The sequence below is a fragment of the Dendrobates tinctorius genome, unplaced genomic scaffold (genome assembly GCF_039654945.1).
Source record: "Dendrobates tinctorius isolate UK_male_01 unplaced genomic scaffold, ASM3965494v1 ptg000046l, whole genome shotgun sequence".
Classification (NCBI taxonomy): Eukaryota; Metazoa; Chordata; class Amphibia; order Anura; family Dendrobatidae; genus Dendrobates; species Dendrobates tinctorius.
Window position 1 is genome coordinate 80,887,532 of NW_027361714.1, and position 12,780 is coordinate 80,900,311.

The window sequence follows — 12,780 nt, forward strand, 5'->3', positions numbered from 1 at the left end:
ATACTTCTTGATTGTGCGATGATCACGATGAAGTGCCTTGGCAATGTTGATTTTAGTCATGCCTTGACCTAAATACTCCACAATTTGTTGCTTCTCAGCAGCCGACACATCCTTTTTCTTTCCCATTTTGGCAAAAAATGTAGGCTGCTTAATAACGTGGAACAGCCTTCTTAAGTAGTCTTGCCTTTATTTGGACACACCTGCCAAACTAATTTGCACAGGTATCTGCAATTGCTTTCAGTGATATAAAGAGCCCTGACACATCAATGAGTTTAAATGACAAGCAAAAAAATTCTAACCTTATCAATCCTAAACTCTTTTTGCATAATAATTTGGAACACAATTTATATAGGGAATCTGTGTTGTACTGTCCATTTTTGGGAAAAGCAAACATTTGTGCGGGAATCCTTTTTTATTTTTTTATTTTTTTTTTTTCTTATTTTCCCTGCTCAACGTTCTATAAAATTTTTTGAAACACCTGTGGGTTCAAGGTGCTCGTCACACCTCTAGATAAGTTCCTAAAAATCGGATTGCATTTGTATCGTTTTAATCCTATGCTTCTGCTTTCAAAAGCATGTTTTTTTTTTCCTGCTTCAATCAGATAGTGATCAGACATGGGGGTGGGGGGGGAATGCAGCATGCTGCGATTGCATGCTAAATTTGAATCGCACTCACCCATATGTTGCACTATACTTGGATATCATCTGAGTGTACTGTGATTCCCGCTGATGCCAGCACCAGAGGAGATTAAATTAATTTCTCCATCTCCTTCGCACCTGTGCTGCGATTTTTCTCATGTCAAAGGATCGGAGCACTGACACTTGGCTCGCAGCAGATGTGATACGCTATTCTGACTTTGGCCTTAGATATTTGACCGGTGTGACTTCAGTCACCACTCAGTACGTACGGCCCAGGACTGCCTGACACCCGGCTCAGCAGTGTCATTGCTGAGCTGGCTGTCAATCTGGCCCAGGGTTTGGTCACAGCCACAGCTCTCTTTGTAATGACTGTTGACTTGAAGCCAAAGGCTTTTGGAAGGAATAAAGTTAATTTTGTTCCAGTAGCTAGGTTTTCAGAGCTGCAGCCACACAGATTTTGAATGCTATTAACCTACAGAATAACCCCTATCTACAGGTCAAATGCATTTTTTTTTTTTTTAGGTTGAATAATTTTGTTTGCAACTGTAGCTGTTTATTATTCTGAAGTTCAAGACCTTGCTTCACTTGAATAGATAAGGTGCAGTACCAGGCAGGACCCACTAAATAACTTACTGAACCTTTGTTTTGCTACGTATTTTGTATATATCCAGTACCCATTAGAGCAGATTGTCCGGGGTCTGATATCTGGCACCCCAGCCAATGGTCTAATATTGAAGACCAAAGTCCTAGACATCAGTTTTAAAGAGGACCTTTCACAAGGTCAAAAGTGTCCACTTTTTGCTTTTTTTTTTTTTTTAATTCTACTGCTCCCGAGTCATCAACTTTTTTACTTTTATCAAATCGGCCATATGGTTGCAGCGATATGGTCTTTTATAACGAATTCTAATTTTCTTTGGCTCTTCATGAAGGTGGGTGTAGCTCACAAGATTCTCTTTAGAATGATCTCCATTATTACCCTTTGATAAAAAGCATTCAAATTGGCAATAAATATAAAGACCCATATCTCAGGAACTGTATAGCAGATTTGAAAAGAAAAAAAAAAGTACAAAATTGTGCAGTGGGATTACGTAAGGGCAAAAGCTGAATACTTTTGAATGATGTAGATGGTAACTGGATAGAATTTGATGGAACTGTATTACATACAGTTGTATGAAAGTGTTTGCCCCATTCCTGATTTCATATTCTTTAGCATGTTTAACACACACTTAAATGTTTCAGATCAGGAAACAAATTTAAATGTTAGACAAAGATAACACAAGTAAACACAGAATGCAGTTCTTAAATGAAGATCTTTATTAAGGGAAAAATAAATCCAAACCTAGGGGGCCCTATGTGAGACAGTGATTGCCCACACCACCCTTAAATCATAAATTTACTCTGGGTTATCACAACTTTGGGAAGCGGAGTTGAATTTCCCGAGCCACACCCAGGCCTAATTACTGCCACACCTGTTTTTAAAACAAGAAATCACTTAAATAGGACCTGCCTGACAAAGAGTAGACCAAAAGATCCTCAAAAGCTAGATATCATGCCGCGATCCAAAGAAATTCTGGGGCAAATGTGAAACAAAGTAATTGAGATCTGTCAGTTTAGAAAAGGCTATAAAGCCATTTTTAAAGCTTTGGGACTCCAGTGAACCACATTGAGAGCCATTATCTACAAATTGCAAAAACAGGGAACAGCGGGAACCTTCGCAGGAGTGGCCAGCTGACCAAAATTACCCCAAGGGTGCAGCGACTACTCATCAAAGAGGTCACAAAGACCCCACAACAACATTCAAAGAACTGTAGGCCTCATTTGCCTCAGTAAAGGTAAGTGTTCATGACTCCACCATAAGAAAGAGACTGGGCAAAAATGGCCTGCATGGCAGTTCCAAGATGAAAACCACTGCTGAGCAATAAGAATAGAAAGGCTAATCTCAGTTTTGTCAGAAAACATCTTGATGATCCCCAAGACTTTGGGACAATACTCTTTGGACTAACGAGACAAAAGTTGAACTTTTTGCAAGATGTATGTCCCATTACGTCTGGCTTTTAAAAAAAAAAAAAAAAATGCTTTTTTTTAGACGTCATTGTGTCTGGTACGTGTGGGTGACAGGTTTCATCGGCGACACGTAGACCCATTTAAATTAATGGGTCTGGTTATCAAAAATACAGGTGAACCCCCATCTCATTTTGTATTTTTCATTATAGCGCAGGCCTAGGCTTATGAATACTCATCAGCCGCCTGCTCTTGCTGTTATCAGTTGAATATAACTCTCAATATTCTCCCATGCTAGCACTGATTACAGCGTGAGTAGGGGAGAATAATGAGAGCTGTCTTCAGCACCTGGCGTCGGTGAAGAGCCGAACTGTACCACTGACTTCCAGTTGCCGGTACGTGTGATACTGATGTGGCACACGTATGCCACACTTATTAAATGGACACCATCTCCGGCACTGGTTTTCCCAGTACCGGAAATGGCAGGATGTGTGAAAGAGCCCTAATGCAGGGTCTGGGGCTGTTTTGCTGCTTCAGGACTTGGAAGACTTGCTGTGGTAAATGGAACCATAAGGCTGTGTGCCCACAGTAGCGTTTTTTAAGCGTTTTTAGGGGTCAAACCGCTTCAAAAATGCTTAAAAGAAGCTTCCCAATCATTTTCCTCACCCAAGAATCTGCAAAAACCCTAGTCCATGCCCTCATCATCTCTCGCCTTGACTACTGCAACCTCATGCTCTGCGGCCTCCCCTCAAACACTCTCGCACCCCTCCAATCTATTCTAAACTCTGCTGCCCGACTAATCCACCTGTCCCCCCGCTATTCCCCAGCTTCTCCCCTCTGTCAATCCCTTCACTGGCTCCCAATTGCCCAGAGACTCCATTACAAAACCCTAACCATGACATACAAAGCCATCCACAACTTGTCTCCTCCATACATCTGTGACCTCGTCTCCCGGTACTTTCCTGCACGCAACCTCCGATCCTCACAAGATCTCCTTCTCTACTCCCGTCTTATCTCCTCTTCCCACAATCGCATACAAGATTTCTCTCGCGCATCACCCCTACTCTGGAACTCTCTACCACAACATATCAGACTCTCACCTACCATCGAAACCTTCAAAAAGAGCCTGAAGACCCACCTCTTCCGACAAGCCTATAACCTGCAGTAACCACCGATCGACCAAACCGCTGCACGACCAGCTCTACCCTCGCCTACTGTATTATCACCCATCCCTTGAAGATTGTGAGCCCTCGCGGGCAGGGTCCTCTCTCCTCCTGTACCAGTTATGACTTGTATTGTTTAAGATTATTGTACTTGTTTTTATGTATACCCCCCTCACATGTAAAGCGCCATGGAATAAATGGCGCTATAACAATAAATAATAATAATAATAATTTTAATGCTTTTTGGCCTTTTTGTGCGTATGGATGCGTTTTTTACCGCTAAGGAAACGCTTGGCAGCTAAAAATGCAGCATGCGCATTAATTTTGCGGCTTAGTCCGCGTTTTTAGCCATTTCCTATGGTCCAGAAGACACGTGGAAAAAAAACGCATCAAAAACGCACTGTAAAAAACGCGCGTTTTCTGGAAAGGAGTCTGGTTTTATGTCAGGTTTAAAACCCTACTGTGGGCACACAGCCTAAATTCTGCTGTCTACCAAAAAATCCTGAAGGAGAATGTCCAGCCAGCTGTTCGTGACCTCAAGCTGAAGCGCACTTGGGTTATGCCACAGGACAGTGATCCAAAACACCCTAGGAAGCCCACATCTGAATGGCTTAAGAAAAATAAAATTAAGACTTGAGTGGCCTAGTCAAAGTCCTGACCTTTAATCCGATAGAGATGCTGTGGCATGACCTTAAAAAAGTGGTTCATGCTCAAACGCCATGTGGCTGAATTACAACAATTATGTAAAGATGAGTGGCCAACATTCCTCTAGAGCATTGTTAAAGACTCATCGCCAGTTATTGCTGTTGTTGCTGCTGCTTAGGCCTGTTTCACACATCCGTTTGTCACCATCAGTCAAAATCCACTGTGTTGGCAAAAAAACGGATCCGCCATTTTTCTTGGCGGATCTGTTTTTTTTCCCCATTGACTTGCATTATCGGCGGATTTTGACTGATGGTGATCCGTTGCATCCGTTTGTCAGCAGATCCGCCAAGATTTTGGCGTCCGCTGACATGTCCGGATGGACCCTGCAACGTTTTTTTGCTGCCCGGATCCGCCATCTGGTATTTGTAAACATATTTAACCCCCAATTCTGTCTGGCTGCTGGATCTCTCTATCTCTCTCTCTCTCCCCCTGGCCTTTCAGCGACATCAGCGGTGCTCCCGCGAGATCCCGCCGTGCCCGCGACATGCAGATGCCTGCTCCCGGAGCACGCTACAGCGCCGGTATGCTTTTTTTTTTTTTTCCCAGGCGCGGTTCCTTTAAATTTTAACCATCAGCGGATCCATACTTCCGCCTATCCGGTGGCACCCGTTCCTGTCAGTCTGCCTGCGGATCCGTTTTCCGCTATTTTGGCGGATTTTGACTGACAAGAAAAACTGAAGTGTGAAACAGGCCTAAGGGTGGCCCAACCAGTTATAAGGTTTATGGGGCAATCCCTTTCTCACACAGGGCCCTGTAGGTTTGGTTTTCTTTTTCCCTTAATAATAAAGTTCTTCAGTTATAACCTGCATTTTGTGTTTTACTTATTTTATCTTTGTCTGATATTTACATTTGTTTGGTGATTTTGAATCATTTAAGTGTGACAAGCATGGAAATGAATAGGAAATCAGGAAGGGGGCAAACACTTTTTCATACAACTGTATGTGGTCTTCACATAGTCCTAGTTTTCTTAACTCCCAAATAGTAGTAACAGAACAATTCGTGGAGAAGACAGGAATTTTCAAGACTTTCAAAGTTTGGTAGAAAAAACATTGGGATTATAATTTTCCAATCCAAAAAAGAAGCGTCCTATAACTATTAATATGTCAAAAGTTCAGGATAAGGGAAATGCATGGTAAAATGAGATCAATTGGCACTTCTACCTTCTTGTATTGTACCCTTAAACTTGATCTGTTATTTCAGTGATTAACTTTATAGACTTCCGTACTGCATGTATGAAAATTCTTCTAAACGGTTTTCACAAGCTTGATCTTTACAGGGTCACTAGAAGAGAGCAGCTAATCCCCTTTTGTAAAGTAATTTGAGAGGAGAGAGTTTGAAATGCAAAGTATCACCTGCAGAAAAGCCTGAGCTGCGAAGCGTTCCGTCCTCTACACCACCCTTCCCCAGCACAGGATGAGTAGAGTTGAAGTTGGGTAAAAAGCCAATAGAGATGTAATAAGAGAGACCCGATACCATTCTTAATACCGGATTTGCTATCCTGCGGTCTGGGTGACCTCCCTTCTAGAGAGAAATCGGTTATACTAACACTGCATATGTCCAGATTTGACTTCACCTTAATGATAGGTTTGCTGCTTGTAATTAATCCTGATTCATGTTTTCACAGTTAGAGGCTTTAATCCATAAAGAATGTGTTCTTGGATTTAGTTTGGTTTTATTTCTTAATTCTTCCCTTGGGATAATATTGCAGGTTTTATGTAATTTTAGTGTACGAACTAGAACAGGGTTTTATGCAGAACATTTTTCAATTTATATTTGTTTTCGTATCCAACTTCATTGCTGTGACTGCAGACACACTGTCCCTTTCCGGCCCATAGTTAATTGCAGAGTTTCTAAACAGATAAAGCACAATATAATATGGAATTGGAATCCCTTAAATTAAAAATAAAATGGGTTTGTCTAGATATTGCTCTTATATTTTTGTGGATAGCACTGCAGCCTTGCAGAGCTAGAGTCCTGGGTTCGAATCCCACCAAGGACAACATCTGCAAGGAGTTTGTATGTTCTCCCCGTGTTTGCGTGGGTTTCCTCCGGGTACTTACTCCGGTTTCCTCCCACATTCCAAAGACCTACTGATAGGGAATTTAGATTGTGAGCCCCATTGGGGACAGTGATGATATGTGCAAACTGTAAAGCGCCGCGGAATATGTTAGCGCTATATAAAAATGTTTATTATTATTCAGAGCGTCTACGTCATGTCAATGTTTTTGGTCACACATGATCAGTATCTTATTCCTACCCACCTGGATCCATTTGGTTGCAAATGTTTGCTACTATTGTATGGACTATACAGTAAGGATCCTTGCGCTAACACAAACTGGGCTTTAATTGGTTGTTCCTTACTGCATCAGTTTAACTGTATCTGACTGCAGACTTGTGAATACTCATATTGCACCTACTGCGAACTGTGAGGACTCTTTGGTGCCAGCGGTGGTCCTGTGCTATATGCATACTCCCATCCACATGCTGACTGGACTGTTTCCAGCCTCGCTCAATACACTTGCATCGAGCGAGGCTGCGCCCATCTAGTCGAATGTGGTCTGAAGTGGGCATATCGCATATTTGTGGTCACAAGACCACTGCTCCCGTTACTGGTGAATCCTCACAGCATGCAGTGCACGCGATGTGAGGATTAACATGTCTGCAGTTACATAGTGACTGCAGACTTGTAGATCTAGACCAGACAACCTCTTTAAAAGTTCACCAGTTGTTTGCCACCTAATATGAGAGCAGCATAATGTAGCGAGAGACCCTGATTCCAGTGATGTCACTGAGCGACTTGCAGTAGTTGTGTGAACTTCTGTTTTATCTGCAGGATATTATCACTAGAAGACTTGTTAGCCTGCTGCTCTGTAGTCTTGCATAATCTTGAGCTCTGTACCACTTGAAGTACAGAGTGACAGCTTTCTGTGTATAGGCAAAAAGGTGCCAATCGGTGGTGTGAGCGGGGTTATGTGCAGAGCTCAGCATTCAGAAAACTGGTATATCTGCAGCAGATAAAACAGTGATTTTATCAAAGCTGCAGCAAGCATCCCAGAAGTGGTACATCGCTTGAATCAGAGTCTCTGCCCCTACACTGTTCTGAAATGGGGTCGGAAAAAACCTGGTGAAAGATTCCCTTTGAATAAATCAAGACTCAAATTAAAAATGGCAGTGCCGTTCCAGCTATTGTTGCCACTGCTTTTTCATTAGTGATGTGTCATTGGTGTGTCACGTGCCAGCTGCTGCCAACGAGCAGCCACTCTGTCTGCTGCAGTCTGTGCTGTTTAGTCAAAGTGCATATAACAAAACTACTAATATTTGCCAACCATGTGATGTTTAGCGAATTAGAAGAAAGTAAGCCCTTTATGAATATTGCACGTATTGAACACTGTGAGCTCATAATTGCTATTCATACTAAACATGGTACCTTGAAGTGGACTTTGTCCTAAAATCATATATATGCTGTTAAAATTTGTTGGTTTGTTTACAAGAAATCATCCTTTCTTACAAAATTCCAATTAGGTGCTTGGTGCACCCTAGGCATGGCAACATAGTTTTGTGCACATTCCCATCTACATGTTATAAAACTGTCACCCTCCTCTTCACTGATTACCAGCATTGACATAACTGAAATTGTGAGCTAACTTTTTTTGATTGAGTACTGAGGCATGTGCCAGGCGGACTCCCAAGGGAAGGTTGTTCTGAACATGTGCAGATATTTGATTGTTGTAACATGCACACAACTTCAGTGGCAACTGTAGCGTCTCCGTGAAACCTGCACTGTCAATCCGTGAAGAGGGGGGCAGAGGTAGCTTGAAAACATGTAGATTAGAAGGTGCACCAAAGCATGTTGAAGCTCCAACGGAGCATTGAGCATCCAATTGGAATGTTGGAAGAAAGGATGATGTCATGAAAAATGAGCCAACAGATATTAACAGCAAAATCCCCTACTAGGTGCCAGTTTTAGTTTGAGCTGTGATTGTGAGCTGACACTCCCTTGAGTATTCATACTTGAAAAATTACTAGCACAGTGCCATAGGAAGAAATGGTAGAATAACCATTTACAATTTGCTTCTACACAAGCACTACATGCCGGTTATCTTGCATAGCCAGCTTCGGTATCTAACAGCTGAGCGCAGATCGCTACTGTTAGCCATTTAAATGTCACTGTCACTCTGACTGCAGCATCTAAATGGAGTGGTTGGTTACTGGTGCTTCTTCCCATCGGCCCACGATAACCATTACATTATTCATAGAATTGTAGAGTTGGAAGGGACCTCCTTGGTCATCTGGTCCAACCCCCAGCTCAAAGCAGGATTCACAAATCATCCCAGACAGATGTCTGTCCAGCCTCTGCTGGAAGACTTCTATTGAAGGAGAATTCATCACCTGTTGTGGCAGCCTGTTCCACTCATTGATCACACTCACTGTCAAAAAGTGTTTTCTAATATCTAATCTGTCTCCTCCCATTCAGTTTCATCCCAATACTTCTAGTCTTTCCTTGTGCAAATGAGAGTAAAGATGATCCTTCTACAATGTGACAGCCCGAGATATTTGTAGACAGCTATTAAGTCTCCTCTCGATCTTCTTTTTTGCAAGCTAAACATTCCCAAATCCTGTAACTGTTCCTCATAGGACATGGTTTCCAGACTGGTCACCATTCTTGTCGCTCTTCTCTGAACTGGACAGAGTATTTCAGATGAGGTCTGACCAAAGAGGAGTAGAGGGGGATAATGACTTCACATGATCTAGACTGTATGCTTCTGTTAATACATGCCAGAATTTGCCTTTTTTGCTGCTGCATATTCAGTCTGTGATCGATTAGTATACCCAAGTCTGTTTCACATGTGCTGTTGCTTAGCCCTATTCCTCCCATTCAGTATATGCTTTTTTCATTTTTATTGCCCAGATGTAGTACTTTGCATTTTCCCTGTTAAAAAACATTGTTAGTTGCTGCCCACTGCTCCAGTTTACTAATATTTTTTTGAATCCTCTCTTCTCTAGTATTACCTATCCCTCCTAACTTTGTGTCATCAGCAAATTTAATCAGTGTACCCTCAATTCCTTCAACTAACTCATTGATAAAGATGTTGAACAATACAGGGCCGATAACAGAGCCCTGTGGTACCCCACTTGAGACATTCTTCAACTGGATGTGCAGCCATTTACGACCACTCTTTGGGTCTGATCACTAAGCCACTTATGAATCCATCTAACAGTTGCCTTGTCCATTCCATGCTTAATCATTTTTTCAATAAGGATGGTGTGAGATACTTTGTCAAATGCTTTGCTGAAGTCAAGATATACTATTATCTACAGCATTTCCCTGATCCGCCCAGTCAGTGATTGTCATAGAAGGAAATTAAGTTAGTCTGACATGACTTATTAGTTACAAACCCATGCTGACTCTGGTTAATCACATCATTCTTATCCAGGTACTTACATACATGTTGTTTAATAATTTGTTCAAAGATCTTTCCTGGTATAGAAGTCAGACTCACCGGCCTATAGTTTCCTGGGTCCACCTTCTTCCCCTTTTTTTGAAGATAGTAACAACATTTGCTCTTCTCCAATCTTCTGGGACTTCTGTTCACCAAGAATTTTCAAAAATTTTGGAGAGTGGTTCAAAAATTTCTTCTGCTATCTCCTTCAGTACTCTGGGGTGTAATTCATCTGTTAGCTAAATATTCCCTCACTATCTTTCTGTTTATGGATAGTCTGGATTCTTCTATTCCTTTCATAGGACAGTGAAGATCAGTTGATGTTACATTTCCTTTGAGAGAAAACCGATGCAAAAGAGGAATTTAAATGTTCGACCTTCTCAACATCCTTTCTTACCATTTCATCATTTTCATCTTGTAAAAATCCTATAGCACATTTCACTTTCACTTTTGACATATCCCCAAAATCCTTTTTTATTGCTTTTGACGTCTCTTGCAAGCCTTAATTCATTGCCAGCTTTAGATAATATGATGCGTCCCCTGCAGGTTCTGCAGATAGCATTATATTCTTCTTTAGATATGCCTCCCTCTTTCCATTTGACAAACATTTATTTCTTCCTTTTTAGCACGTGCTTAACCCCTTTCCAACCAGTGACACAGCGTATGCGTCATGAAAGTCGGTGCCAATCTGACCACTGACGCATATGCTGTGTCATGACTTTAAAGCCCCCCTGCAGGTAGGGTGACCAGGGTCAATGAAAGGTCACCCGACCCGCAGATACAGGGGGCTTTGTACTTCACCACAGGGGGCGTGACTTCGCCCCCATGTGGCTACGATCGCTCTGATTGACGGTTAAAAGTGAAGCAGCCAATCAGAGCGATAGTAATATTTCATCAATGAAATTTGATGAAATATTACAAACCAGCCATGGCCGATGCTGCAGTAGCATCGGACATGGCTGGAGACAGTTATCTGACACACACCCCCCCGCACCGGCTGACTGGGTCGATCGGCCCCCGCCACTGAATGACAGTGGTGATGTGCCGCCGCTGTCATCATCTCCTCCCCCCGCCTTCCGTCCGCTCCCTCCCAGCTTCCGATCAAGTCCCCTCCCACCCCCCGGTACCTACCGAGTGCCGCTGTCGCTCCCGGTGTCCCGCGGTCCCGGATGATGGGCACCACCATCTTGGAAAATGGCGGGCGCATGCGCAGTGCGCCCGCCAGAATCTGCCGCTGCAGATTCCATTCATTCATTTTGATCACATTGATCAAAATGATATAAAAAGTAAATAAACCCCCCCTTTATCACCCCCATTGGTTGAAACAAATAATAAAATAAAGAAAATATTTTTATTTTTCCGTTAGGGTTAGGGTGGAATTAGGGTTAGGGTTGGAATTAGGGGTGTGGTTAGGAGTGTGTTGAGGTTAGGGTTGGAGGGGTTTCCTCTATTTAGTCATATCAGGGGGTCTCCAAACGAACGCGACATGGTGCCACCATTGATTCCAGCCAATTTTGCGTTCAAAAAGTCAAATGGTGCTCCCTCCCTTCCAAGCCCCGACGTGTGCCCAAACAGTGGTTTACCCCAACATATGGGGTATCGGGCGTACTCAGGACAAATTGCACAGCAACTTTGGGCGTCTAGTTTCTCTTGTTACCCTTGGGAAAATAAAAAATTGGAGGCTAAAAATTTATTTTTGCGTAAAAAAAATGATTTTTTTATTTTCACGTCTCTGCGTTATAAACTTCTGTGAAGCACTTGGGTGTTCAAAGTGCTCACCGGACATCTAGATAAGTTCCTTGGAAGGTTAGTTTCCAAAATGGGGTCATTGTGGGGGGTTTCTACTGTTTAGGCACATCAGGGGCTCTGCAAATGTAACGATGACCGCAGACCATTCCATCAGTCTGCATTTCAAAATGTCACTACTTCCATTCCGAGCCCTGACGTGTGCCCAAAAAATGGTTCCCCCCCACATAGGAACTTTTAGGGTCCAATTTATCCTGTTACCCTTGTGAAAATAAAAAATTGCGGACTAAAAATATTTTCACGGCTCTGCGTTATAAACTTCTGTGGAGCACCTGGGGGTTCAAAGTGATCACTATTCATCTAGATAAGTTCCTTGGGGGGGTCTAGTTTCCAAAATGGGGTCACTTGTGGGGGAACTCCAATGTTTAGGCACACAGGGACTCTCCAAACGCGACATGGCAACTGCTCAATATTCCAGCATATTTTCCATTCAAAAAGTCAAATGGTGCTCGTTCCCTTCCGAGCCCTGCCGTGCGCCCAAACAGTGGTTTATGACCACATATGAGGTATCGGTGTACTCCGGAGAAATTGCCCAACACATTTTAGGATCCATTTTATCCTGTTGCCATGTGAAAATGAAAAAATTGATGATAAAAGAAAATATTTGTTGGAAAAATTGAAGTGTCCATTTTCTCCTTCCACGTGGCTTTAGTTCCTGTTAAACATCTGAAGGGTTAATAATATTCTTGAATGTAGTTTTGAGTAGCTTGAGGGGTGCAGTTTTTAGAATGTTGTCACTTTTGGGTATTTTCTGCCATATAGACCCCTCAAAGTGACTTCAAAGGTGATATGGTCCCAAAAAAAAAAAAAAAAAAAGTTTTGTAAATTTTGTTATAAAAATGAGAAATCACTGGTCAACTTTCAACCCTTATTGCTTCCTAACAAAAAAAAATGTTGTTTCCAAAATTGTGCTGATGTAAAGTAGATATGTGGGAAATGTTATTTAGTAACTATTTTCTGTCACATAACTCTGGTTTAACAGAATAAAAATTCAAAATTTGAAAATTGCGAAATTTTCGCTAAATT

General features: G+C 42.2%; 1 protein-coding gene across 2 annotated transcripts in view; it reads left to right on the top strand.

The window, feature by feature from the left end:
* Positions 1–12,780, top strand: part of SNX3 (sorting nexin 3) — a 52,976-nt gene that overhangs the window by 28,463 nt on the left and 11,733 nt on the right. The window lies entirely within an intron of this gene.